General features: G+C 37.5%; 1 long non-coding RNA gene across 1 annotated transcript in view; it reads left to right on the top strand.

The window, feature by feature from the left end:
• The window catches only part of LOC108286471, a 35,583-nt gene that overhangs the window by 7,405 nt on the left and 4,271 nt on the right, over window positions 1–23,907 (top strand). Inside the window, exon 2 of the long non-coding RNA XR_001817934.2 lies at window positions 186–240. This is a non-coding gene — a long non-coding RNA (uncharacterized LOC108286471). The remainder of the gene's footprint in view (window positions 1–185; window positions 241–23,907) is intronic.

The raw sequence follows: 23,907 nt of genomic DNA on the forward strand, positions 1-23,907 counted from the left end.
AAACTAGAGAATGAAGGGTCTTTTCTTCCAGGCTCTAGTTTGCTCTTCTCCCTAGGTTCCTGTAGCACACACAGCTTCTACAGCACCCAGTCCCTGTAGAGTGTGGTAGCCCAGCGGTCAGCGGTACAGGGGACCTCCCTCCCTTCTCCAGAATGCTCTCATGTGGTTTTATGTTGTGTTTGTAGGCATGGCACCTCTCTGTGGAAGGCTACACCATGACACTACAGAGTACAGACTGTGGTAAGTCCTGCTGGTAAAGCACCTCTGTGAACTTCTCTAACACTCAGTGATCCATGGTCAGTCACATCGTCTCCAGTGGAATCTAGATGCACCTTAGAAGTAAGGGAGAGATTTTTCCTTGGTGTTCTATTATAACCTTAGGGATTGTGGCCCTTACCTATATCTGCTCTCTTTAGCTTTTACTACAATATCATGTTTTAATTAATAATTCTTCATATTAGAAAAATCTCATAACTAAGTCATACAGTTATGTTGGAAAGAAGTTCTAGATGGATTATTTTGTATCAGGCTCAGGGAGCAAACTGTTGAAAATGGAGCAAAAGAACATGATAAGATAGGTCTGACACATGGAATTTAAAAAAATAACAACAAAAAAAACTATAGATGATTTGAAACAATCATTTAAGAGAAAAAAATGGGTGTGTGCTTAGTATATGTGATGATGTATTAAAAAATGATGTGGCTGGGTGTGGTGGCTCATGCCTATAATCCCAGCACTTTGGGAGGCCGAGGTGGGAGGATCATTTGAGGTCAGGAGTTCAAGACCAGTCTGGCCAACATGGTGAAACCATATCTCTACTAAAAATACAAAAAATAGCCAGGCATGGTGGTGGGTGCCTGTACTCCCAGCTAATTGGGAGTCTGAGGCAGGAGAATCGCTTGAACATGGAAGTGGAGGTTGCAGTGAGCCAAGATCGCGCCATTGTACTCCAGTATAGGTAACACAGTAAGATTCCCTCTAAAAAAAAAGAAAAAATGATGTCAGCCTAGAGAATATTGTGAAAGTAAAGACAGGCAATTACTAGCTCCACTAAAGTACTCAAAAATATTCAAGGAAGAAAAAACAAATTTCATGTTCATTTATGTAGATATAACAATATGAACATATATTTTTTATTTTAAGTGAAACATTATAATTATGCATACTTTATAGAAAGATGTTAAGTGTGGAGAAAAACATGCCCAAGATCAATAAGTCACACAATATTATCAGGCACATAAACTTTTAGAAGTATGCTGCTAAATACTAGAAAATAATGGCAGCATTGATTTTGAGAAATGAGATTCCTTTTGAGTAGCAGGAATAAAGAATGCAGTATGGCAATACTCTTTTTCATTATAAACCATTCTGATCATTTTTTAAAACCATGGGGATGTACATATTTTGATTAAAATATAAAATCCAAAAAAATTTTTCCATTGAGGGGATAAATGAGATAATGAATGGAAGAAATCAGCAAAGTGCTTAGCAGACCGTCATCATTCAATGAGTGGTGCTTGTGATATAGTGATTATTGAATAAATTAGTTTGGAGAAAAAAACCCACCATTTAACATTAAATGTGTATTTTACCTTCAAGGATGGTGGTATAGAATAGGTAAAACTTGGCTTGACACAGTAAGCATACCCATTCCTGACATAATTTTTTTTCTGATACACATTAAATAGATGTTATCACTTGGGTGTTTCACAAGGGTCAATGAACAGCACTTTAAATTATGTCTTAGACAAGGCTTTGACTAGAAAAAAAAATCAATCTTCTGAGAGTGTTATTTTCTTATACTCTTGCCATACATTAACAAACAAACCAACAAGAAACTCCCATCCCCACATCCACATAACAGCAGAACAAGAATACTGCAGATATTGACATTAAATCTTAATAGATATATGCATATTTTTAAAACTGTAAAAGAATCAATTTATATGGATGCTCTCTAATAAGATTCTGACAGTCTAATTAATAAAAATTTAAAGATAGAATATTTGGAAGAAGAAATCAATAACAAGCTTTTTAACTAGCTTCTTCCCAGGAGTGAGATCAGTTGAAAGCCTTTTGACATCACTTGCGATTAGGTAATTGGCCTCTTTCAACAATGGTCAGTGATGGGCTGACCAGGTACTTCAAGCATATCCAGTAATTCAGAAACTGGGTTGTCCAAAACAAGTGACCACAAGCTTTTGAAAGACATGACTAAAACCAATCACACGTTTACATTTCAAACCTTAGGCTATATCTAAAGTCAAACTGATGTAATGTGACCACATTGCATCAACCTGTTTCAATTTAAGGCTGATAGGTCACATTTTGTAAACACAAGAAAAGTATCATTATAAAGTGGTAGTTACAATGAAACTTATTTAGGGAATTCTACTCAGCACCTCTAAAGCATGTTTCTTAATGAAATTTTCTGAGTCAGAATGATAAATATATCCTATGTACAGATATACATATAAATATAGTATATGCATACAAATATACATATATATACATTATATATGTATTTTACATGTATATTATTTTGTTACATTATATATTATATATGTAATTTATATATACTTACACATATGTGTTTATATGTATCTCATGTATATACATGCCATCTCTCTGGCTTCTCATACAAATATTCATATTCTATAAATATCTCATATTTATGAGAAAGAGAGAGAGCAACATTAAGCTCACATATTGTTAGCAAAGTGGAAGTATTGCCTGAACTCCAACCGATATTTATGGATGTGAAATAGTAGAATATTATGATAGGCTTCATATTAATGCCATGAATGAACACTAAAATGTGTGGTCTGATAATCAGACCTCAGGATGAATGTGATTAAAACCCTGTCCTAAATACCAGAAAGTTTTATTTATCTCTCATATTCAGCCACAATTACCTTCACCAAACTCAGTTGCATCATTACTTTTCTGATTTCAGTTTTCTCATGAAAATAGAATTAGAAAATAACACCAACTGATCTCACAATATTGTCTTGGAATTCACACAAGATAATTGTACAAAATACTATGCAGATTCGAAGTAGTGAAAAAGCTATATAAAAATAGCTGTATATGAAGTTCAAATTTTGAATAAACATGAGAGTTTGCTGGCCCATGTGATTGGGAAATACAAAGATAGAATGACTTCAAGGGGCTCTAGACACTTAAAAATTATCCAGAAGTTGTTTATTCTTTATCACAATTACCTGCTTCACCTTACGGTTTGATTTCATTTTCTTATATCATGAAGCGGCTTTCCATACAATGGGTAGAATGGTGGGTCAAGCAGCACATATCTCCCAGCTTGTGTTGAGTGATTTTGGTAATACAGAGGAAGGAAAGATCTCCTATTAGTATCTGCTTATAAATTTCCAGGGAAGGACCTTGGAAAGGACCTTATTGGATCACCTTGGATCACATGCCCAAATTTGAGTGGAGGGGTTTACAATTAGCCAATGGTCACAAGAATGCCAGGAACACCATTAAATGATGGAAACTTAGCTCTGCAAAATAAAGGTGTGCACTTACAAGGTGAAGGGGCAAAAAAAAAAGAAAAAAATACTGGCAGAAAATATCAGATGTCCAACATCACACCCTCTCTCTCTCTCTGCTTGTAATGTTCCCGATGCATCCCTCTGTCCCAGCCCTCATCATATTAGAATGAAATTTTTTCTTTATTGTTCACATTGCAGACGTGTGTCTGGTTTACCCTTGCAACCCCAGCACAAATCACAGGACCTAGCATAGATTAGTTGGTCAAGAAATAAAGACTGCAGGAAGTGATCAGGAGAGAGATCCAAGATGGCTGATCACTAGCATCTCAGGATTGTAGCTCCCACTGAAAGTTCAGAGAATGAGAGGACGCCACACTTTCAGATCAATTTTTGTTGCTCACGCACCAGGAGATTCCCAACGGAGGAGCCCCACGGGTCACCAGCGCGGCTCTTGAGGCCGGTGAGTTGGTTTTGCTGCTGCCTTGGTGCGGCAGTTCTTGGTGCAGAGTCAGAAAAGCACCATCAATCTTAAAGCCACTGTTTTGGCCGGCGCAGTGGGTTGCTCAGATTTTAGCGCTGGGAATCAACAAGTTGGACGTCCATTCAGAAACCCAACTATAAAGGCGGTAATTATAAAGACCACAGATGGATAAATCTATAACGAAGGGAAGAAACCAGACTAAAACTTCTGAGAATACCCAAACTCAGAACACCTCTCCCTCTACAGGGGATCACAGTTCCTCATCAGCAATGGAACAAGGCCTGATGGAGAAAGATTGTGTTCCATTAGCAGAAGCAGGCTTTAAAAAGTGGATGATAAGAAACTTTTGGGAATTAAAAGAACTTGTTCTAACCCAATGCAAAGAAACTAAGAACCTTGAAAAAAGGTTTGACGAAATGTTAACAATAACACACAATTTAGAGAGGAATATAAATGAACTAATGGAGCTGAAAAACACAACACGAGAACTTCGCGAAGTATGCACAAGTTTTAACAGCCGAATTGATCAAGCAGAAGAAAAGATATCAGAGGTCGAAGACCAACTTAATGAAATAAAACAAAAAGACAAGATTAGAGAAAAAAGGATAAAAAAGAAGGAGCAAAGTCTCCAAGAAATATGGGACTATGTGAAAAGACCTAATCTACATTTGATAGGTGTACCTGAATGTGACGAAGAGAATCAGTCCAAGCTGGAAAATACGCTTCAGCATATTATTCAGGAAAACTTTCCCAACCTAGCAAGGCAGGACAATATTCAACTCCAGGTAATACAGAGAACACCACAAAGATATTCCTCAAGAAGATCAACCTCAAGGCACATAATCGCCAGATTCAACAGGGTTGAAATGAAAGAGAAAATACTGAGGGCAGCCAGAGAGAAAGGCCAGGTTACCCATAAAGGGAAGCCTATCAGACTCACAGCAGATCTCTCAGCAGAAACCCTACAAGCCAGAAGAGAGTGGGGGCCAATATTCAACATCCTTAAAGAAAAGAACTTTCAACCCTGAATTTTACATCCAGCCAAACTAAGCTTCATAAGCGAAGGAAAAATAAAATCTTTTGTGAACAAGCAAGCACTCAGAGATTTCATCACCACCAGGCCTGCTTTACAAGAGCTTCTGAAAGAACCACTACAAATAGAAAGGAACAACCATTATCAGCCTTTCTAAAAAATACCAAAAAATATAGAACATCAACATAATTAAGAACTTGCATCAACTAATGGGCAAAACAGCCAGCTAACATTAGATGGCAATATCAAACTCACATATATTGTTATCAATTCTAAATTTAAATCGACTAAATCCCCCAATCCAAAGACACAGACAGGCAAAAAAAGCCAAGACCCATTGGTATGCTACATCCAGATCCATCTCACATGAAAGGATACACAAAGACTCAAACCAAAGGGATGGAGAAAAATTTACCAACCAAATGGAGAGCAAAAATAATAGAAAGCAGGAGTTGCAATTTTTGCTGATAAAACAGACTTTAAAGCAACAAAGATCAAAAGAAGCAGAGAAGGATATTACATAATGATAAAAGGGTCAATGTAACAAGAAGAGCTAAAGATCCTAAATATATACACACCCAATACAGGAATACCCAGATGTATAAGACTTATAAAGAGACTTGGACTCCCACACAATAATATTGGGAGAACTTCAACATCAATATTAGATCAATGAGACAGAAAGTTAACATCGATATCCAGGACTTGAACTCAGATCCGGAACAAGTAGACTTAATTAACATTTATAGAACTCTCCACTTTAAATACACAAAATATACACTCTTATCAGTACCACATCACACCTATTTATAGGTTTAAATGAAATATTGATTGGCTGCTTGTTTGTTATTTTCTTCCCTCAGGTTTTTTTTTTTAATGTCTCTATTATTAAACACAATTACAGGCATACCCATCTTTAGGCTGCATTCTAGCCCGGGCAATAAAGCAACACCCCTGTTCTGTCTCCCTCTTCCTCTTCCTCTTTCTTCCTCTCCTTCATTCTTTTTTTTTTTCTCTCTCTTTTTTTTTAATTCTTTTTCTTTCTTTCTCTCTTTCTTCCTCTTAAAAAAAAAAAGGAATTGATTAAATAATTATTCCGCGAAAACTTCAGAGGACTCTGCCATCCCAGTTCTTGTATGTATGTGGAAAATCAACTCCGGTATGCCTATATTCCAACATTCTCCTGAGCTCAAATATGCTCCTTGAGAATGCTTCTCTATAATTTATTAAATATTCACCTGATACTGATTAGGAGTAAAGCCCTATGCAAAGTTTTTCAGATGATTCAGAGTAGGGAATTTAGGATTACTTCTCGGTTTTCTAAATGATAAATGGGAAGCTCTACCCTCAGGAAGCTTACAGCCTCATTGGCAAATCATGGCATCTGACCTAAAACGGGTAATTCTCAAAACTGTGTGAAAAAATGCTGAAATAATCCACTCATATGATATATGACATTGAGGCTCAGAGGTAAGATAAATGAAGACCAACTAGAAATAATAGAAAAACTAAACAACCATAAGAGAAAACAAGGTTCTGGTGGAGGCAAGCAGAAAGGAAGAATTACATCTGGGAGTCTACTCTGATTCAGGCACTATGCCCAGGATCCTATAACCACTATCTTGGGAGAGCTTCCCAGCCTCAGGAGAGGGGCATTTCTATCTCTACTTGGCAAGGTAGAAAACTAAGGCTCAGGGAGGTTAAGTAAATCAGTGAGACAATGTTAAGAATACAAGGGTTATAACCATAGATTGATGTTTTCAATGCTCTTGTGCTTTCCTTCATGGTGTGATTAATCATACATACAACACACGAGTCAGTGTAAAAGCTATGTAAAAATGACCAATCAGGAGATATAATAGACAGATAACTTACAGCTACTTGGATACAGATAATTATAAAAATATTAACAGGTAATGGGAATTGATCATAGGTGATAGATTATAAAGATGAATGGTAAATGAAGACATATAAATATATAATTGAGTTAGGTTGATAGGTACATTCATATATATTCATACAGGGACACCATCATCCCTACCTTGTGAAAAGTCAATTTGGCCAGATATAATGTGCTCTGGTGCGAAGATAATCGGGCAATTATAAGGAAGCCGTGATCTGCTCCTACCTCTCCTACTGTCTCTGTGGTCCTGTGTCCTTGTCCTTTCTCATCCTCAGTTTCATCATCTGTAAAACAAGAACAATAAACAGAGCCCAGCCTACTATCACAGGATAGCTCTGAGAATTCTAGAAGGTAATTGTTGGGGAAGTACCTTGGAAATTATAACATGCTCTGTTGCCCCTGTGTGTTTGACCTGGATGGTTTTGCAACTTCTTTAGGAAATGGGTTATTTTTTGAGATGATGCATGAGCTTGGCTGCAGCCTGCCCGCCACTAGAAGCATGTTTTATCAGGTTCCACATTACTTCTATCTTGCAGCTTAGCTCATATCATCAAAAACCACGTTGGTGCCCTCCATGTCAGCAAATGGTTGTTCCTCTGTTGTATCTTTTGCTCCATCTCCAAAGCTGAGCTTGGTAACAGACCCTTTTTTGATGCCAGACAATCTGAAGGCAGGATAAAAAGTCAGGAGAATGTTTTCCCACTCAAGATCAATATCCCTTTAACCTTCCTTCCGTCTATCCTTGGGGAAATATCTCTCCTCACCTCACTGGCAGCTTCTGCCCTTCATGCTCCTGTCTTTCATTCTCCCTCCCTTAACTTCCCCACCTCCACCACTGCCTGGTTAGAATTCAGCAAGTCTTCCACTTGGAGCTCTTGTGTTAATATCCATCATAACAGGTTCTGCTGAATAGCTTTTCCATACATAGAGTCCCTTATTACTATGGACCAAAGAAAGTCAGGAGTTATTGTTTTAGAGCCAGGAAGACACAGGTTTGAGTCTTGCTTTATTATTACAAGCAGCATGATCTTAGAGAACCAACTTCATGTCTCTGAATCTTGGTTTTCTTTTCTGCAAATTGTGGGCAGCAATACCTGCCCTGCTCATCCTCTGCAAGCATGAAATATTTATTACAGAAAGATCCTACAGATTAAATCATAAGTTTAAAAATGTTGGTGGTATGCAGTTTATTTTACTTTTTAAATTTAAAAGCACATACAATTTTTAAATGCTAAAATTTACTTTAAGGTTTTAAAGTACGTTTCTAATAATTTAACCTTAATGATAACCCCACATGGTATGCATTATAAATTTCCCTGTATTACAGACAAAGAACAAAGAACTTGAAGCCAAAAATGTAAGCAACCATACCCTAAATTACATGTTTAGTAAGTGATGGCACCAGGATTTTAACCAAACACTTGGATTCCAGAGACTGAGTTTAACCACTATGCTACACTGCCTAAGCAAACCAATGATCCATTCCTAGGATGTTAGATGGGTTTGATGGCTTGGACAAACATGATGGAATACTTAAAAGCAACATAAAAGAATAGGATAGGTAATACTATGGTAGAAAATGAACACTAACATATTTAATTTTTACTGATGCAGAATCCAGTGAGTGTCTCGACAAATGTTCTGAGTCAACAATCACTTTATTTAATATCTCTGGAAATGAGAACTAGATATTGGTGAACAATACTAACATCTACCACTCCTACCTATTTATCAGTTAGAAATAACCTACTAAATTAATATATTATGACTGTACAATGTACTATTAAAGACATGACATTTTATGAAGAAAGAAACAATATAATATAAAAGTTAATTTCGTTTAAAGTTAAAATGTGTGAAATACCTATACACAATTTTGTAAAGACCTACGCTAAGGAAAAATCTATACTGAACATATTAAAATGAACATATACCCATTTTATATCAATCATCTATCTTCTGTCTGTCTATCTATTTATCTCATATAAGAATACCTAGTGAGGGAGGGAATGGAGGAGGTGAATAGGTATATAGGAAATAAATAAATTTTAAAAAATCAAATGAGAAAACTTGCAGAGAGGACTTGCATGGATCCGTGGGACTGTAAGCCATGAACTGAGAAATATTATCAACTCAATCTTCTAAAGTAGAAGTTGGCAAAATGTTGCCTGCCTGCCAAATCTGGCCTGCTCACTATTTTTATGTGTAAAGTTTTTTGCAGTTTTTATTCAAATACATTTTTTTTTCCTTTGGATAAAATGTAATTGTCATTGGAAAATATCAAACCAGCATTTCTTAACAAATGTGTATGGGTTTATAATTAAACTCAATAAAACATGATGAAATATGAATGGTGGAGAGCTAAAATCCAACTAAAATTGTTATAAGAAACAATGCCAAATTTATTTTGGGTAGGGTACAATACATTTTGTTTTGTTTTTAACAATTTCTACTTTTATTTTAGATTTAGGAGGCATGCATGCAGGTTTGTTACATGCGTTTACTGCATGATGCTGTGGTTTGGACTGTGAGTAAGGCGGTCACCTGGGTAGTAAGCATAGTACCCAATAGGTAGTTTTTCAGCCTCTGCCCTCCTCCCACTCTTCCTTCTATAGGATTCACCAGTGCCTATTGTTCCAATCTTTATGCCCATGTGTACCCAATGTTTGGCTCTCATTTGTAGAAGAGAACATATTGTATTTGATTTTCTGTCTCCGTGTTAATTCATTTAGGATAATGGCATCCAGCTCTCTCCATATGCTTCAAAAAAAAAAAACATGATTTTATTCTACTTTATGGTTGCATAGCATTCTGTGGCATCTATGTACCGCATTTTCTTCATTCAGTCCACTGTTGATGCGAGCCTAGGTTGAGTCCATGTCTTTGCTATTGTGAATAGTGGTGTGAAGAGCATACACATGAACATATGTGTGTAGTTTTGGTAGAATAATTTATTTTCCTTTGGGTGCATGTCAAATAATGGGATTACTGGTTAAATGGCAGTTCGAAGTTCTTTGAGAAATCTTTAAACTCCTTTCTACAGCGGTTGAACTAATTTACATTCCTACCCACAGTAGGTAAACATTCTTTTTTCTCCAGGGCCTTGCCAGCATCTGTTATTTTTTGATGTTTTAGTCATAGCCATTCTGATTCATGTGAGATGATATCTCACTGTGGTTTTGATTTGCATTTCTGTGATAATTAGTGATGCTGAACATTTTTTCATGTTTGTTGCCTGCATGTGTATTTTCTTTTGAGCAGTATCGGTTCATGTCCTTTGCCCACTTTTTAGTGGTGTTATTTGTTTTTTGGTTGTTTAGTTGCTTAAGTTCCTTATTGATCCTGGATATTAAACCTTTGTGAGATGCATAGTTTGCTAATATTTTCTCCCATTGTGGAGGCTGTTTACTTTGTTGATGGTTTATTTTGCTGTGCAAAATAAGCTCTTTAGTTTAATTAGGTCCCATTTGTCAATTTTTGTTTTTGTTGCAATAACTTTTGAGGACTTAGCCACAAATTATTTCCCAAGACATGTGTCAAAAAGAGTATTTTCTAAGTTTTCTTCTAAGGATTTTATAGTTTAAGTTCTCATATTTAAATATTTAATCTATTTTGAGTCAGTTTTTTTAATATGATGAAATGTAGGGGTCTGTTTTTATTCTTCTATATATGTGTAACCAGTGATCCCAGCACCATTTATTGACTAGGAAGTCCTTTTTCTATTGTTTATTTTTGTTGAAGATCAAATAACTATAGGTGTATAGCATTATTTCTGGGTTCTGTAACCAATTCCATTGGTCTAGGTGTCCATTTTTGTAACAGTATTATGCTATAGCCTTAGAGTATAGTTTGACGTCAGATAATGTGATGCCTCCAGCTTTGTCCTTTGCTTTTTTTGATTTTCTTTTTCCTTTTTTTTAGTTGAAAGCATTTTTTAGTTGTAGAAGCCTTTTGACGGAGTTTCTTGGGTTTAATAGGTATAAAAGCCTGTCACCATTGAAGATACATTATTTGACACTTTCTTTTCTTATTTGGATTGTTGAATCGAAATAATAATGCTATTCTCCCCCTCCCTGTGTCCATGTGTTCTCATTGTTCGACACCCACTAACAAGTGAGAGCATGTGTTGTCTGGTTTTCTGTTCTCGTGTCAGTTTGCTGAGAATGAGGGGAACATTACACACCAAGGCCTGTCGAGGGTTTGGGGGTGTCTAGGGGAGGGATAGCAGAAGGTAGGGGGATTGGGGAGGGATAACATTAGGAGAAACACCTAATTTAGATGACAGGGGGATTAATGCAGCAAACCACCATGGCATGTGTATACCTATCTAACAAACCTGCACGATCTGCACATGTACATTAGAACTTAAGGTATAATAAAAAATTAAAAAAATAATTATTCTATTCTATTCTATCTTAATGGGAGTTTTGAAAGTGGGTATACTTGTCATGTTCTTGTTCTTAAGGAGAATGCTTCCAGTTTTTGCCCATTCAGTATGATGCTGACTGTGGGCTTATCATGGATGGCTCTTATTATTTTGAGTATGTTCTTTCCATGCTCAGATTTTTTAGGGTTTTTATCATGAATGGATGTTGGATTTTATCAGAAGCTTTTTCTGTGTCTACTAAAATGATCATATGGTTTTTGTTTTTAGTTCTGCTTATGTGGCAAATCACATTTATTGATTTGCATATGTTGAACTAACCTTGCAGTCCAGGAAGAAAGCCTATTTGATTGTGTTGAATTACCATTTTGATGAACTGTTGTATTTGGTTTCCTTTTATGTTGTTGAGGATTTTGGCACCTCATCAGGGATGAGTTGGCTTGCAGTTTTCTTTTGTTGTATCTTTGCCACGTTTTTGTATCAGGGTAATCTTGGCTTCATAGAATGAGCTAGGGCGGCATCCCTCCTCCTCATTTTTTTTGGAATAGTTTCAGGTAAATTGGAACCAGCTCTTCTTTGTACATGTAGTATAGTTTGGCTGGGAATCCATCTAGTCAAGGGATTTTTATGGTTGGTAGGTTTTTTATTACTGATTCAATTTTAAAACTCAACTTTGGTTCTGTTTAGCATTTCAATTTCTTCCTGATTGAATCTTGGGAGGTTGTGTGTTTCTGGCAATTTATCCATTTCTTCTAGTTTTTTCTGGTTTTGTATATAGAGGTGTTGATAATTATCTCTGAAGTTCTTTTGTATTTCTTTGGGATCAGTTGTAATATCACATTTGTCTTTTTTTTTTTTTTTTGGTGGGTTAATGTTTTTATAACATGGGTATTGGGAAGGTTTCTTTCTTTCTTTCTTTTTTTTTTTAATTGTACTTTAGGTTCTGGTGTACATGTGTAGATCATGCAGGATTGTTGCATAGGTACATACATGGCAAAGTGGTTTGCTGCTTCCATCCCCCCATCGCCTATATTTGGCATTTCTCCCCATGTTATCTCTCCCCAATCTCCATACCCCTGCTGTCCCTCCCCTAGCCTCCCGAACAGGCCCCAGTTTGTGATGCTACCCTCCCTGTTTCCATGTGTTGTCATTGTTCAATATCCACTTACAAGTGAGAACATGTGGTGTTTGGTTTTCTGTTCTTGTGTCAGTTTGCTGAGAGTATTGGTTTCCAGATTCATCCATGTCCCTATGAAGGACATGAACTCATCATTTTTTTATGGCTGCATAGTATTCCATGGTGTATATATGCCACATTTTCCTTGTCCAGTCCATCATTGATGGGCATTTGGGTTGGTTCCAAGTCTTTGCCATTGTAAACAGTGCCACAATGAACATACATGTGCATGTGTCTTCATAATAGAATGATTTATAATCCTTTGGGTATATATGCAAGTAATGGGATTGCTGGGTCAAATTGCTAGATCCTTGAGGTATTGTCACACTGTCTTCCACAATGGTTGTACTAATTTACACTCCCACTAAATATTCCTATTTTAGTAAAAATATTCCAGGGTAAAAATATTCCTATTTCTCAACATCTTCTCCAGCATCTGTTGTCTCCAGATATTTTTAATGATCTCCATTCTAACTGGTGTGAGATGATATCTCAATTTGGTTTTGATTTGCATTTCTCTAATGATCAGTGATGATGAGCATTTTTTCATATGTTTGTTGGCCTCATATACATCTTCTTTTGAAAAGCATCTGTTCATTTCCTTCACCTACTTTTGAATGGGTTTGTTTGGTTTTTTTTTTCTTGTAAACCTGTTTTAGTTCTTTGTAAATTCTGGATATTAGCCTTTTGTCAGAGGGGTGGATTGCAAAAAATTTTTTCCCATTCTGTTGGTTGCCAGTTCACTCTAATGATTGTTTCTTTTGTGGTACAGAAACTCTGGAGTTTAATTAGATCCCATTTGTCTATTTTGGCTTTGTTGCCAACGTTTTTGATGTTTTAGTCATGAAGTCCTTGCCTATGTCTATGTCCTGAATGGTTTTGCCTAGGTTTTATTCTAAAATTTTTATGATGTTAGGTCTTATATTTAAGTCTTTAAACCATCTAGAGTTAATTTTAGTGTAAGGTGTCAGGAAGGGGTCCAGTTTCTGCTTTTTGCACGTGGCTAGCCAGTTTTCCCAACACCATTTATTAAACAGGGAATCCTTTCCCCATTACTTGTTTTCATCAGGTTTGTCAAAGTTCAGATGGTCCTAGATGTGTGACATTGCCTCTGAGGCCTCTGTTCTGTTCCATTGGTCTGTTTATCTGTTTTGGTACCAGTACCATACTGTTTTGATTACTGTAGCCTCATAGCATAGCTTGAAGTCAGGTAGCGTGATGCTCCATAGATGTAGAGAAGGCTTTCAACAAAATTCAACAGCCCTTTATGCTAAAAACTCTCAATAAACTATGTATTGATGGAATGTATCTTAAAATAATAAAAGATATTTATGACAAACTCACAACCAATATCATACTGAGTGGGCAAAAACTGGAAGCATTCCCTTTGAAAACTGGCCCTAGACAAGGATGCCCTCTCTCACCATTCCTATTCAACATAGTAGTGGAAGTTCTAGGCAGAGCAATCAGGTAAGAAAAAGAAATAAAGGGTATTCAAATAGGAAAAGAGGAAGTCAAATTTTCTCTATTTGCAGATGATGTGATTGTATATTTAGAAGACCCCATCGTCTCAGCCCAAAATCTCCTTATGCTGATAAGCAACTTCAGCAAAGTCTCGGGATATAAACAATGTGCAGAAATCAAGCATTCCTACATACCAATAACAGACAAACAGAGAGCTAAATCATGAGCAAATTCCCATTCACAATTACCAGAAAGAGAATAAAATACTTAGAAATACAAATATAATAGAACGATTTATAATCCTTTGTGTATATACCCAGTAATGGGATTGCTCTTCAAAGAGATCTCTTCAAAGAGAACTACAAAGCACTGCTCAAGGAATAAGAGAGGACACAAACAGATGGAAAAACATTCCATGCTCCTGGTTAGGAAGAATCAATATCGTGAAAATGGCCATACTGCCCAAAGTAATTTGTAAATCCAGTGCTATCTCTATCAAGCTACCACTGACCTTCTTCACAGAACTGGAAAAAAACACTTTAAACTTCATATGGAACCAAAAGAGAGCCTGCATAGCCAAGACAATCCTAAGCAAAAAGAACAAAGCTGGAGTATATTTGTTTTTCAAGAGCTTCCTGGCAAACCACTGTAAATCTCATGGCTTCTCAATGTAACTGGCTAGAAATATATCAGTTAATAATGGATTATTTCTCCATTCTGCTTTCCAGATCTAATGTCTAATGTCTGTCACACTCTAATCTAGAACTGTTACCGCACTGGGCAAATATGTTCTTAAAAATGTAATTTGGCTGCCTTTCCACGAGGCCAAGGAGATTTAGAAGGGTGTGGTAGTGATGTGAGTGACAACAGTCAATGGGACATTACCCTTTTATTTCTACTGCCCTAGTTACTCTAGGAGGCAATAAAAATTTGTTCATAGTAATGATGTTCTGTCCTAGAATCCTTTACCTGAAGCTTATGGATATCTAGGAGGGAAATGTGTGATTTTTAGAGAAATCTAAATAGATTCTTAATTTGTCATCCCACACCCATAAATAAAAGTGTATGAGCACATATATTTGTGTGTCTGTGTTTCCAGGAAACATATCTATAACTTTTGTTTACTGAAAGGGTCCAGATGCCCCAGACAGATTAAGATTTGTGTTACCACTATGTCTGCTGGAGGGAGTCTGTACCCCTTAAATACAAAGGGCTTCATCTGTTTCATACATCTGAGAGCTATTCATGATGTCTGACACAGTGTAAACTTTCAATAAACATTATAAAATAAGTGATCAAGATAATAAACATATTTTCTTCATCATTTATCTAAAAATCCAGCTACCCACAGCTAATAACATATTCAAGTCCTACATCAATCCCTTCCCAATGTGTTCTAGCAAATCAATCTCAGCACCAGGTACTGAAAGAGATTAGAGCGTTGCTCAGATAACACAGGTAATGCTTTCATTCCTGATAAAAAAAACAAGATTCAGAAGCGGGAAGCACAAACCAGGAAGACAGGCTCTGGCCCCTACCCTTGTCCTCAACGTTATGTCTGGAGAGCTTCATGCCCTCTGTTTCCTCCCTCTGTCTCATGGATGCCTCTGCTTCCTCATGCCTGAGGAGTCCTAAAAACTAACAAATAGGTGCTTACTAAATCATTCCAAGCTATGAGAGCCCTCTTGACATCACTAGAATTTATAGTATATGACTTCAAGCCCTAACTTTGTCACTCCTATTTCTGTTAGCTCTGAAGTATTATTTAACATTATCAGAAGCTGGTTTTAGCTTTCCATTCTATAAAATGGGTATTATGATCAGTGTTCTAGATGTAAAACCATTCTATGTAGTGTTACACATCAATAAAATATAAGCTGTTAATAACTGTACTCATCAAGCTTGCCCCAAAATTCTTGCAGTTTGTCAGAATGTGGAAATTTTTATGATTGCCTTAAATATGTCAGTAAAGAGCTAATTTAGGGACCCAAAAGGCCAATGGTTACTAATAATATCTCCCTGAAAACTATAATTCAAGTCAAATCATTTTTGTGAATTTAATAGGCTCTGATTAGTTAGATTTCTTTCATATTTTTTTCCTGTCCCATTTCCTTAATTTACACAACTTCCTTTGCCAGCTAAACTTAAATCCCTGAAAATCAGAACTGAACATGCCAGGTACAATTCTGACAGCCGTAAACAAACTTGGGATTTAGTTAAGGCCTCTTGTGTCTTAGCTAAGTGTTCATCCCCGTTGAGATTCCAGAAGTCTCTAGACACTCCCTCCCTCCACCATCCTCACTCTCTAACCTCTTCTCTTCTGAAATGTAATCAGATGGTTAGCAAAGACCATAGAACATGCAGGGAACCCACAATTATGTAAGCAGTTTTCTCATATACAAAAGGAAGGCAAGCAGTACTAGTCTGCCTACCTGGAGGCTGTTAAGGCAGAAGCAGCAGCTTTTTCAGGGCATTAGAAAATGTTTTGTTGAGAAGCCATCAGAACTTGAAGGATATGGGTGAAGGGACCACTGGAGAAGACAGGCACGATTTTGCAAGATTTTAATATTTGCTATTGGTGGTAAACCAACCATCACTGGAGAAGGTCAACAGAAGAAATAGCAAAAATCAGGCACAAAAACCTGAGAAACTATTTCACATTTGGAGAGAAGAGAGAACTTTGATACGTTTTGATTTTCTGATGATGCAGGGGCACAATGGGACATAACACAAAAATTATGACTCAAAGAGATCTTGAATGCCATTGTAGTAATTTGGAATGTCTGCTGGAAAGTTTTTTGAAAATATATAATTATATCTATTCTTTTAAAAATTATTTGATCAGCTGTGTGAAATGCAACATAAAAGTATCACCAAAGTGTATGCTTAAGGCACAGGTTCAACTGGTGGTTAAAAGATGTCACACACACACACACACACACACACACACACACACACCTCTATACTCACACACTCACACACTGGCCATAACCCATGGTAATCATACAAACAACTATTAGTTGAAATAATGAGTGAGTTAGGATTAGTGTATTTTTTTGTCCAAGCAAGCTAAATAAGAATGTTCTTACTGTTTTTGTTTGTTTTGATTGTTTAACTGTCAGACTTTTTAGAAAATCTAGCAAACTGTTATGCTTGGTATATCCCCAAGAGGGAAGAGAATAAGTAAGATTGCATAATTTTGTCATGGGACTTCTTTCATCATGTATTTATAGGACCAGTGTCTCATGGAAAACACTTTGGGAAATGTTACAGTAAAAAGAAAGTTAAGAGGCAAAATACCTAAACAAAGCACCATTTTGATAACTCAGGAAAGCAAACAGGGGACCTGGACTGTAATAGTGCCAGTTGGGTTGGATAAGAAGGCATGTTTGGGAAACTCACTATGAAAGTGAAATGGACAAGACATAATGATTCATTGTAGGTCAGGAAAGGTGATGGAGGAATCAAAATTATTCCCAGCTTTTAAAGTGCAGGGAAATTGTGAGCTTATTCTATTTATGTAACTTTTAAGAATTAAACATAAGACCTAACACCATAAAAACCCTAGAAGAAAACCTAGGCAATACCATTCAAGACATAGGCATAGACAAGGACTTCATGACTGAAAACACCAAAATCAATGGCAACAAAAGCCAAAATAGACAAACGGGATCTAATTAAACTTAAGAGCTTCTGCACAGCAAAAGAAACTATCATTAGAATGAACCAGCAACCAACAGAATGGGAAAAAATGTTTGCAATCTACCCACCTGACAAAGGGCTAATAACCAGAATCTACAAAGAACTTAAACAAATTTATAACACAAAAACAAACACCTCCATCAAAAAGTTGGTGAAAGATATGAACAGACACTTTTCAAAAGAAGACATTTATGTAGCCAACAAATATTTGAAAAAAAAAAAAGCTCATCATCACTGGTCAGTAGAGAACTGCAAATCAAAACCAAATTGAGATACCATCTCACAACAGTTAGAATGACAATCATTAAAAAATTAGGAGACAACAGATGCTGAAGAGGATGTGGAGAAATAGGAACACTTTTACACTGTTGGCAGGAGTATAAATTAGTTCAACCATTGTGGAAGACAGTGTGACAATTCCTTAAGGATCTACAACTAAAATACCATTTGACTCAGCAATCCCATTATTGGGTATATACCCAAAGGATTATAAAACATTCAATTATAAAGACATATGCACACATCTGTTTATTGTGGCACTGTTTACAATAGCAAAAACTTGGAACAAATCCAAATGCCCATCAATAATAGATTGGATAAATAAAATATGGCACATATATACCATGGAATAATATGCAGCCATAAAAAGGATGAGTTCATGTCCTTTGCAGGGACATGGATGAAGCTGGAAATTATTCTCAGCAAACTGACAGAAGAACAGAAAACCAAACACCACATGTTCTCACTCATAAGTGGGAGTTGAACAATGAGAACACATGGACACAGGGAGGGGAACATCACATACTGTGGCCTGTTGGGGGGAGGGGGAGCTAAGGGAAGGATAACAGGGGTTGGCATAACATTAGGGGAAATACCTAATGTAAATGATGGGGGGAATGGATGCAACAAAACACCATGTCACATGGATACCTATGTAACAAACCTGCATGATGTGCACATGTATCCAAGAACTTAAAGAATTTGAAAAAAAAGAAAACAAAAAAACATTTTTTAAATTAATTTCTTTTGTTTGCTTATTGTACTTTAGGTTCTGGGGTACATGTGCAGATCATGCAGGATTGTTGCATAGGTACATACATGGCAAGGTGGTTTGCTGCCTCCATCCCCCTGTCACCTATATCTGGCATTTCTCCCCATGTTATCCCTCCCCAACCCCCCCACCTCCCTCTGTCAGTGTGTGATGCTCCCCTCCGTGTGCTCATGTGTTCTCATTGTTCAACACCTGCCTATGAGTGAGAACATGTGATATTTGGTTAAGAAAACAAAAACATTTTAACAGTGGTTTTACTTGGACAATGAATTAATTGCAACTTTTAGTTTTGTCTGTATATTTAAATTTCCCAAATGCCCATGTGGTACTTATTAAGCAGACAATATTGTGTTTTTAATAGGGCAGGGTTTTATTTAACATGATACTATTATGGTTATTATTGCCAGAAAATATATACTAAATTTGTCATTCACTTTTCTACCCTTCCTTCCTTCCTTCCTTCCTTCCTTCCTTCCTTCCTTCCTTCCTTCCTTCCTTCCTTCATTACATTAGTTTAATCAAGGAACATTGATCAAGTATACATTGCCTGCCAAGTTCTTTTCTAGGCTGCTGGGATAGAATATGAGCAAATTTTTGAGTCTTCCTTCTAGATGTTCTAAGCCACGAAGTCACTGGTGGAGAGCTAGCATCAAGTAGTACAGTGACCCCAGATTTTGCCAAAGGAAGAAAGAGCATTGGGACAGACGAGGGGTCATTTGGCTCTCAAGATATTTGTCAAAAAATAGAGCTAGCTATGCAGAGGGGGGAGATGCCGATAGGTAAGTCCTCCACATGTATCTGAAGTAACTGCTGTGGGCTTGGGAAGATAAAGGGAAAATGTCTTTGGTGTAGTAGAAAAGCTACAGCTCATGTAATTCCATATATGTGTGGAATTAAAAGCAATTGAGATAACACCAAAAGCGAGTCCCACTATAAATACCAAAAGTGAGATGATATACACCAAAAGTGAGACCCACTATGTGGGTCTAAGGGAAGTTGTTACTAACTTAAAACATCAATGGAACCTTCAGAAATATCAGCTATGCAGAGGAGAGGGAGATAGGATGATTTGAAATTATGGGTCCATAGATCTGACAATGCAACTCTGTGACTGTGTGCAGGTACATTTGTGTGTAGGTGTATGCCTTTGGGGTAGGATAGAGAATAGGCAGAGCATACAGCTCTGAATGAATAGGTTAGAAACTACTGATTTGGCCATGAAGAGGCCATGATGGAAATCTCATATATAGTGGAGGCAACATCTGAAACTTGGTTCTAAGAGCCCTAAGATTGTTGAGACTTTGAAACTTGGAAATCTATCATTTCCAAATAAACAGCATTTCTTTTCTTTTCTTTCCTTTTCTTTCTGTCTCTCTCTCTCTCTTTCTTTATTTCTCTTTTTTTTTTTGTCTCAATAGTTGAAGAAGTTAATTATCTGGAGCAGACTGTTCTCTTTTCCCAAGTGACTAGCTGAAAGAGCTTTATTATGAGACAAAGCAAACTCCGCTGCCAACCATTTGTATTGGTTGTTAATAGCCCATGTTAATATATCCAAAGTTAAGCTTTGAGCTTAGATGAGAATGAAGCGGACATAGCAAGGCAGAGTATCAATTCTAATCACTCAACCCACACACAGCCAATACCCATGTACACATGCACACTCACATAGACACATCCTACATACATATACACATCCTGTCAAATCCCTTGTCTGAGTCTTGATGGTTAGAGCAGTTTTTCTAGAAACTAAATGCACTGTTTTAACAAAATATTTGTGAACAAAGAGATTCTAGATCGAAAAAGAAATGCTTGGAGATCCATATTGCACAAAGTAGGGGGAGGCCACTCTCTCAGCTCTACTCAGAGGATAAAAGACTTTGGAAACGTCGAGTAATGACATCGCTGACCCAGTCAATGGTAGCTCTCAGGAGGTATGCCAGCTGTGACAGCTTCATAGATAATAGACATTGAAAGACAGAAGAGAAAAAGACACAAGGGCCTCTTTGTGGTGACTGTGGCTGCCAGCCTGGTTTGTGAACATGTGGTAAACTTTCTGAGAACTCCCCAAAACCACTAAGAACAGAAGAAGGGCAAGTAGGGTGGGTGGGGTAAGTCATTGTATGTAGGAAACATTGAGCCACCTATTGTCAAAGTAATTACTATTGTCCACTCAGGCTACAAAAGACCCTGATTTTTAAGTTACATATGGGAATAAAGAATGAAGCCAAAGCTGAAATTCCTGTTCATCATTTAACCCCACAGAGACATGCATGCCTACATGTGGAATATAGCTCTTTTGCACTTGCCAGTTAGACCAAGTTAAGAAAGGCTATTAATTCCCTTTTCCCACTACCTCCAGGCCTTTTTTTTTTTTTAAGAATCCTTGGTTTATTACTTTTTAATTTTTTTCCTTCATTTAGCTTTGGATGGGGCTTGGGGGTTGAGAGACAGAAGAGAGAGAAATGGGATTAAAATGTAGGTCAACTGGTAAGTTATTTACAAATGGTTGAGAGAATAGAACAAGGACATACTTGGGCAAGTCCTTGGCAAAGGCCTTAAAGGAAGATGTAAAGAAGAACAATCACTTTATGTGAAAGAGTCACCTCTTTCAGGGTCAAAGCCGCTTCCCCGAGTTGCTGAAGCGAATCTTTATTTTTTCCTAAAACTCAACAGACAGCATCTTCAGAACCTAATTTGATTTTGATTGATTTTTGAAACTTGAAACACTTCTAAACTAATTTTCAGTATATTACTCTTGTCAACGCTTAAAGATTTTGTCAGGAGGAATTTGCTGAACAGACACAGTAATTTTATTTCTCATTCTGGCATATCACCCCTAAAGAGGAAGCCCAGGGAGGGAGGTGGCTCTGTTACTACAGCTGCTGCTATTAGAATATACATTGCAATTACTTTGCTGCTATTTTGGGGGCTTTCTCAACCAGTTCATGCCACAACCCACGGGAGCTAGACATCTTGAAATAAGAATCACAGAATTTTTGGCTGCTCTTGGGTCAGACCTGGGATATAAGGAGGGACTTGAGACCCAGAGAGAAGTGATTCATTCAAGGTCACATAGCAATTTAGTGGCAAGCCTGGGGCTAGAGGACATCTTCACATTTTTAGCCCGTTTGTCTCCCCAGTGTATTAAGAAGCCCAGAAGCTAGGTCAGCCCTGCAGTGGTCAGGGACCAAGCTGGGATTTATTAAATAAATATACCAATGGCAACTTCAATGGGAGAAGAGGCCTTTAATTGCAGTCGATACTCCAATCAATAGGCAGTAAAAGCCACTCTGATAGCCGAGCACAATGCTGCCCCTAGGAAGTGTAGGGGCTGTGTTAACAGCGTCTCCCCTTTTGTCTAGCCAGTCAGCAGATCCACTGGGGGCTGTTGGAAATAACAGTGACATTACAAGATAATAACCTCTGTTCAAGCCGGCATTATGCCGAGAGGGCTGTCAAAGGGTGCGTTCCTTTTATTGCTTTTTGCCACCCAGGGTCTGTGGCATGCAGACAGATGGACAGGCTCATCTTAACGAATAAGCAAACGGGACAAACTGCTCTGGCTCAACCAGCAATCTTTGCTCAAGGCAGGGCCTTCCAAGCAAGGACATGCGGGTGCCTGGGTAACAACACTGACAGATGAAAAGCAGAGAATTATTCAGTAGGGGAGTAGAATTAGTAAAGGGCTGGCCCATTGTGTGACCAAATGGGCTCAAGGACTTTCATCTGCTACAGAACTACCTTGATACAGTGGGAGTTGGCTACATGTAAACAGGAAGAACATTAGGAGCAGAGGAAAGATTGGAGAGTGTACAGTTCTGCTTTAGCTATTTAAATCTGTTTCCCGCCGGGCGCGGTGGCTCAAGCCTGTAATCCCAGCACTTTGGGAGGCCGAGGCGGGTGGATCACGAGGTCAAGAGATCAAGACCATCCTGGTCAACATGGTGAAACCCCGTCTCTACTAAAAATACAAAAAATTAGCTGGGCATGGTGGTGCGTGCCTGTAATCCCAGCTACTCAGGAGGCTGAGGCAGGAGAATTGTCTGAACCCAGGAGGCGGAGGTTGCGGTGAGCCGAGATCGCGCCATTGCACTCCAGCCTGGGTAACATGAGTGAAACTCCGTCTCGGAAAAAAGAAAAAGAAAAAAAAAAAATAAAATAAAATAAATCTGTTTCCCAACACACAGTGGCCTATAAATGAATACTAATAGATCAAATTAATAAGCATTTATGTATATGCATTTATTCATTAATACATTCTCAGTGCAATTCAAGGCATGCAGTAACGTGACTCGGGGTAAAATTGAACACCAAGTTTTTTTTTTTTTTTTAATCTAGGTAAAGAGAGATTGAGAAAGGAATGGCCATTGATATTTTAAATAATAAATGTTCTAAAAATTTTGTTTTAAAAATTGATATTTTAAATAAAAGTTTTAAAAATGTTTTACATATTTTATTTTTTTGAGTTTTCATTGATACATCATAATTGTATACATATTAATGAGGTACATGCGGTAGTTTGTAAGAATCAATAATAGGTATTTCAGAACTGCATTGATGTCCAGCTACGATGACTTTATCACCAGGGTTGTGGAGCCAAATCATTCTTTTTGGGTAGAGGCAAGGCTTTCCCTGCAGGAACTGGGTATTTTCACTTTCAAAGAGTCCTGAGAAGAGGCAGTAGCTGGAAAACCAGGACTTGGGGTGACTGGGACTATAGTGAGGGGAGATGGTCTTTCATTTCCTGGATCTAGGAGTCTAACCTACAAAGAAGATAGGATTACCTCTTGTGAGTGGCAGGACCTGGCCAGGTGGAAACTCCCTGGGAGCCAGTCAGACAGCCAAGATTATAGTCTGGGCCAAGGCTGTAATTATGAATTAACCTTTGCAGTTACTTATTTGTATATATTTTATCTCTTTAGAGAAATCATTTACATCAGAATAGCCTCCTCTCTCCCACTAAAGAACATTTTCAAAAGGGTCAGACCTAATTATGGGAACCTCAAGGTAAAGGAGACTGGCAGTTGGGGGACCAGAGCTATGGTAGCAGAAGGGTCACCAGCAAAGGGCAGCTATGTCCAATGGAAGAATAACCTCTGTCATGGCAGCAGTGTAGTGACAGGAGTGGCAGGGGTTAAAAAAGGATGGTTGGGGGCTGTTCTTTGGACCCTTTAGGCCACAGTCTAGGGGATCTTCAGA

The sequence above is a fragment of the Cebus imitator genome, unplaced genomic scaffold, assembly GCF_001604975.1.
Source record: "Cebus imitator isolate Cc_AM_T3 unplaced genomic scaffold, Cebus_imitator-1.0 Scaffold320, whole genome shotgun sequence".
NCBI classification, from domain to species: Eukaryota; Metazoa; Chordata; class Mammalia; order Primates; family Cebidae; genus Cebus; species Cebus imitator.